At 45.7% G+C, this 6726-nt stretch overlaps 1 non-coding gene and 1 pseudogene across 1 annotated transcript; one reads left to right on the top strand and one right to left on the bottom strand.

The window, feature by feature from the left end:
- Window positions 1–1046: 1046 nt before the first annotated feature.
- LOC140197438 (heat shock 70 kDa protein 1B-like) lies at window positions 1047–2778 on the top strand (annotated as a pseudogene).
- A 1944-nt stretch (window positions 2779–4722) lies between these two features.
- LOC140198502 (U1 spliceosomal RNA) lies at window positions 4723–4886 on the bottom strand. The gene has a single exon (XR_011886170.1). It is a non-coding gene; the product is annotated as a U1 spliceosomal RNA (small nuclear RNA).
- Window positions 4887–6726: the final 1840 nt, after the last annotated feature.

Here is a 6726-nt window from a genome sequence, read left to right as displayed (position 1 = left end):
TTTTGCTCACTGCATGGTTTTTGTTTTACACACCATTCTCTGTAAACCTTAGCGAATATTGTGAACGAACATCCCAGAGATCATTAGTTTCTGAGATACTCAAACCACCCTGTCTGGCACCAACAGGCATTCCACAGTAAAAATCACATTTCTTCCTCAATCCAATGTTTGGTCTGGACAACAACTTGACCATGTCTGCATGCAATTATGCACTGAGCTGCTGCCACATGATTGGCTGTTTAGTTGTTTGCATTAACCAGCAGACACACAGCTGTACCTAGTAAAGTGGTCACTGAGTGTCCGTCTGTGACAAACCCGATTCTGATCTGGAGCTGATCCTAGCACCTTACACCTCTGGCCCAAGGGAACCTCCAGCAGCGGGTCAACATATTAGGGCAATATCACTAATACAGACATCATCCACAACCTCCACAAGTCTTCTGTATCCTCCAGGACTACATCTCAGCATTGAGCCAAATTAAACAGTAAAGCTTTCCGACACCACAGCCATGAAATTGTTATAAAATAAAATTAATGCTCTGGCTGATTAATCTCAGCCGGCTTTTACACCATTTTTTAAATGTTCATGCTGGTTTTACCTTAATTAATTACTTTCCGCACTGTCGCCAAATATCTAAGATCGCCACTCAATCTTACAATATCATGCTGTATTCTGGCCAATCCACGGCTAAAGAAAGAGAAAGGCTCCCGGTCAGAGGTGAGGCGGAGTTCAGCGCTGTCAACCTCGATAGAAAGTCACTAAAAAGTCATCGGGTTAATTTCAATCCCATTAACAAATAAAATAAATGATTTCCATCGTAAATTGTCGTTACATAAATCTGAAAAACAATATTATCCCCACACCACATACACACTTGATGTTTGTTTCATAACCGACACTACACGGGGAGTATCGCTGAGAGCCCGCAAGCCGCTGGGACTTTGCGAAAATTCTGGAGGTGGCGAGGTAGATCTGGTGCAGAGTCTGGGAGAATCTGACAACACTAACATCGCTGCGTTACGGATAACCTTTTACCCAGAGGAAATCTCCTCCATGGTGCTGACCAAGATGAAGGAAATTGCTGAGGCTTACCTTGGCTGCAGAGTCACCAATGCTGTCATCACTGTTCCTGCTTACTTCAATGACTCCCAACGCCAGGCAACCAAAGATGCTGGTGTGATAGCTGGTCTCAATGTCCTGCGTGTCATCAATGAGCCAACAGCAGCTGCCATTGCCTATGGTCTGGACAAGAAAGGCAAAGGGGAGCGTAATGTTCTCATCTTTGACCTGGGTGGTGGCACCTTCGATGTGTCCATTCTCTCCATCGATGACGGTATCTTTGAAGTGAAATCAACAGCTGGTGATACCCACCTGGGAGGAGAAGACTTTGACAACCGCATGGTCAATCATTTCAGTGAGGAGTTCAAGCTGAAATACAAGAAAGACATCAGCCAGAACAAGAGAGCGGTGAGGAGGCTGCGGACAGCCTGTGACAGAGCAAAGAGAACGCTGTCTTCCAGCACCCAAGCCAGTATTGAGATTGACTCTCTGTTTGAGGGTGTTGATTTCTACACCTCTATCACAAGGGCTCGCTTTGAGGAGCTGAACTCTGACCTGTTCAGGGGCACTCTGGAGCCAGTGGAGAAAGCCCTGAGAGATGCCAAGCCGGACAAATCCCAGATCCATGAAATTGTCCTGGTCGGCGGCTCCACCCGAATCCCCAAGATCCAGAAGCTGCTGCAAGATTTCTTCAACGGTAGGGAGCTAAACAAGAGCATCAACCCCGATGAGGCCGTGGCCTATGGAGCAGCTGTCCAGGCGGCCATTCTGATGGGCGACAAGTCGGAGAATGTTCAGGATCTGCTACTCCTAGATGTTGCTGCTCTGTCATTGGGGCTGGAGACGGCAGGTGGAGTCATGACCACCCTTATCAAGCGTAACACCACCATCCTCACCAAGCAGACCCAGATCTTCAGCACCTACTCTGATAACCAGCCTGGTGTCCTTATTCAGGTGTTTGAAGGCGAGAGAGCCATGACCAAGGACAACAACCTTCTGGGCAAGTTTGAGTTGAGTGGCATCCCTCCCGCTCTTCGTGGCGTACCCCAGATTGAGGTGACCTTCGATATTGACGCCAATGGCATTCTCAGTGTCTCTGCTGTTGACAAGAGCACCGGGAAAACAAACAAGATCACCATCACCAACGACAAGGGCAGGCTGAGTAAGGTGGAAATTGACAGGATGGTGCAAGATGCAGAGAAGTACAAGAATGAGGATGAAATGCAGCGGCAGAAGATTGCAGCCAAGAACTTCCTGGCTTCAACATGAAGGGCTCTGTGGAGGATGAGAAGATGGCCGGAAAGATCAGTGCTGAGGACAAGAGAAAAGTCATTGTCCTGTGGAACCAGACAATATCCTGGCTGGAGAAGAATCAGATGGCAGAGAAGGAGGAGTTTGAGCACAAGCAGAAAGAGCTGGAAGAACTCAGCAATCCCATCATTGCTAAACTGTACCAAGGAGCAGCCACAGGGGAATCGTGCAGGGCACAGGCTGGGACTGCCAGTTCTGCCGGACCAGCTATTGAGGAGGTGGATTAAAGGACTGTAAATGTGACTGTCTGGGGCTTGCACGGTTTGAGCTCTCTCGACACTTCAGTGGGTCTGATGCTGATGTTGGCACTTGGGAATAGTCTTCACTGTAACACCACGGGGTCATGTCAATGTCCTGAATCTGGCTGTGATGTACTAATTGTAAACACTGGTAACTGGGTCTATTCAATTCCTTTGATCTGGTTTTCTGTATTGGGTTGCTTTATTTTTTTTTAATGTCATCTGTTTTGGAATGTAAACTTTGTACAGTTTTAGTTATCTTGTAACATGTTTTTAATAAATCTTTAAATTTTTTAAAAATTGGGTGTAATTATATTTCATCATCAGAGAAAGAAAACTTGCCATTTTGTTGTATCACTGTATCTCAATAAATGTTCCCTCCTCTTCCTCCCTTTCCCAGGGATATCTTCCTTCTAATTTCCAGCACACCTTCTTTCTGGATCTCTTTTGTCAACACTTCCACACTCTCACAGGTGCAGTTTGGCATTACTTTCCCAGAAGGCTTTTGGTTCTTCAAGAAGGTGACCAGTCCCCAAAGTTGACAGATCTAGTGATGTTGCCCTTCGCCAGTAGCTCCTGCAATGTCCCCAAAAACAGCTTAATTCGATGCCTTGGGAGAGAATCCCATATGCTGGGAATGACGATTGGTATTGGCAGCAGGCTGAGTTTTGAGGTGTGGGTTTGGACAGGTACATGGAGGGGAGGTGATTGACAGGTTGCGGGCAACTGGGACTAGCCGGGAGGATGCTGTGTGGGGCTTGGACAAGTTGGGTGGAAGGGCCATTTCCCAGCTGCATTCCACACAATTGTTGGCGTTTCTGTGCATCACCAACATTGTATCACGTCAGGATGTAAAGGAACTTTATCAGCCAAGGACAACCTGCAGCAGGTCTTCAAGGCACTGGAGTGATACCACCAACTCTAGATACACTTTATTTATACCACCGATATATGTTGTGAATTTTTTGTTTTGTGGCAGCAGAACATTGCAATACATTATAATTTTTAAAACTTTGTATAAAATACGATAAGAAATACATATAAAATAAATGAAATAATTATTGCAGAATGGCGGCAAAATATTGTGAGTTAGTAGGCTTGAGGTCAGAATTCTGATGGCAGGGATGAAGAAGTTGTTCCTGAAAAGTTGGGTGTGTGTCTTCTGGCTCCTGTACCTCCTCCTTGAAAGTCAGGCAGTATCTATGTTGGGAAATGAACAGTGGACCAACAGCAGACTGTAAGCAGAAACTCATCAAATCCACTGGCAACAAGTACCCTGCTCATGGACTTTATCTCTTGGCCCGAGGACCAAGTTAAACTATTTTACCACAGTGAGATATTCCTGCATTAACGCCGTGTTGATTGGCGCCTGTGGCATTTAAAACTATCTTCCTTAAATAGTGAACTTCCTCTGCCCTCTACAATCGAACATGGAGGATTGAATACGGGGTGGAAAAAATACTCCAAGGGACAAAAGATGCTATGATCGGCACCAACATACGTTAAGTGCCGGCTGAAGTCATCATCTGCAGAGGGAAACGGACAGTCGACGTTTCGGATTAGACAGACCCTTGATCTGGAGTTTTCAACTCTGTCCCGAAGGAGTTGTAATCTTGAGATTATGATTCCTGGATGTGGATATTAAGGGAGGAAATATCGCCTTGGGTCTGAAAGTTGGAAAAAATATCCGATGAATGTTTCTTTCGGGTTCTTCTCCGCTGCGAGTGGGAGTGGTTGGGTGGCGCGGAATATACCCCTCAACTACAGTTGTGTTATAGAAGATGAAGTAGCAGAGTGCCACGTGAGTGAGTAAAATTTGAAAACTGTACAGAATGAAATAGTCATGAATTCAGAGTTATTGAATGGTTTGTCGTAAATAATTTTCTCAAGTGTATTTTGTTTGGAGAAAACGGATGGGAGAAGGTAAGTCGCCGCCGAGACCCATCAGCAGGGCCCCCAGTATTTTTGTAACCTTACAAGGGAGTGGGTCTGGAAGCAGCGAGACGTACGAAGTGAACCATCGGTCGTCAATACACGCACTGAGTACTGGAAGACTGTACACAACTTGCAGAAAACTCTTAACAGGGGAATCTCTGTCTTTAGATTAGAAATCAGGGGAGAGCGCGAACGCAGTCCCCCACTACCACAAATTTTGCAGTCGAGTATCCCGCATTTGGGGACATCGCAGGCGTCAGCACACCCGAAGTGCAATGGGATAGCCTCGTCCTGGGAGAACCGCCTTAATGATCACGGTCTCTCCCCTGCCAGGTAAGTATGCTTTTTCTTCTCTGCCATCCACGTGCATGCTTAACCCACACCCCTCAATATTCAGGCAAACAAATGTTCTAAAGATCTATTTCCTACTATTCCACGTGCTCCTCCTAAAATACTGTTAGCATAAATGCCACAAATCTAGATTATTTGATTAACTGCTGTAGTTTACTGGTGACAAATCCCAGACCTTAATCTGCATGTTTTCTAAAAAAGGAAATGTGCGCCACGATTGGCTTTGCAGCGACTGGTCGTTGCCGAACCTGACCGCACGGTGTCAGTGTTTTCCTTGAGGAAATGCAGGGAGCTGCCTGAGGCCCACAGGGTGAATGAACAGACGACCCCGCAGACCGGGATTGCTCTAGAAAGGCTGCAGGGGAGATTAGCCAGGATGTCGCAGGGGGGTCAGCTTTTCACTTATGATGGGAGACTGAACACAGGACAGCACACGAACGGATCTTTCGGCTCAAAATGCCTGTGCACAGACATCCCACCCTGCAAAAAACGCTCACCCCCTCCGCCGCCCCACAGTGGCGGCGCCAGAGCTTTTTGCTTGCTGGTGCTACGGAGAGTCTGATTTATTCAGTGATGGTGCTGAGGGATGCACTGTATGGTAATATGTATTCGCAAGGCCAGACGCGTGGCGTTAAAAAGTCAGTTTCAAGCATTATGTGCCTACTATAAATGCCTCTGTATATTCACAAGCAACAGCAATTGATAGATCTAATATAGAAGTGAACTGTTACAGTGTCAACGGCATCGGAGACAACCTGGGCTACACGGAGCACAAACAAAAAAAACAAACAGAGCATCCGAGCAACAGCGGACAACGTGAATCACGCACCAATCCCGCAATCAGCGTCAAATGCGTGTTTTTCAACTGAAAAACACAAAATGAACCCACTGATATTCGCATTACATAGACAGCAATGCCAAAAGATACACTGTTATGAAAGTGAAAACAGGCAAACAACAGAAGCAAGGCTTTACCAGGAGTTGGACAAATCGTACTCTGACCATGCAATACCTCAACTAATTCGGCTATTGAATTTAAAACAAAAATCAACAGAATCACGCTTGGAAGCCTAAGGAAAACCAGTAGGCTTAATAGCAGTCAATGTAGTATTTTAGGATTTGCAGGAAACATAAGGACTATGGGGTAGAAAATAATAATAATAATCGGAATTAACCTTGGCCCAAATTTTTAAAAAATCAACTGCACTCACCATTAATGTTTTCAGAGAAGTACAATCTGTCTGTTGTTGTGATTGGTGGCGAAAGCATCAACGATTTTCTGGATGTCAAGTGCTTTGGTCCTCCGGCTGTTTATGGCCAATAGAGCCAAGTTGCTGTTCCCAGCATCAACGCTGCTATTCCTTAAGTAGTTTTTGACGCGTCTGAGGCAAGAGAAACTCCGTTCGCATGAGGCAGATGTAACAGGAAGAGTCAGTGATATGCAGGTCAGTTTGTATAAATCTATAAAAGCATCGCGGTAGGGTCTCATTAGAGCTAGAAATTCCACTGTGTCATTCACTGTCTGCCTTTGCTTTTGTTTTGTTTCCAGCAGACGCTGAACCTGATGTAGCTCTGCAGTCAGGTTCACTTCAGTCACTGCATAGTATTCGGCAATTGGCCAAAGACAATTCTTCACGAGGAAGAACTTGTGTTTGGGACTCAATGCTGAGACTCCAGTCAGAACACCACCAGTCACAATTAAGAACTGTCTTTGCATTTCAGTCAGAAGTCTGTCCATAACAGGATAGAAACAGTGCTCGCGAAGGTCATCAGAGGATGTGACAGGTGTGCGTTCGGTTTGGGCCTCAACAACAAAAATCATGTAGGCGG

Source organism: Mobula birostris, chromosome 5 (genome assembly GCF_030028105.1).
Source record: "Mobula birostris isolate sMobBir1 chromosome 5, sMobBir1.hap1, whole genome shotgun sequence".
Lineage (NCBI taxonomy): Eukaryota > Metazoa > Chordata > Chondrichthyes > Myliobatiformes > Myliobatidae > Mobula > Mobula birostris.
Note: the sequence above shows the minus strand (reverse complement) of the source record. Positions and strands in the feature narration are given on the sequence as shown.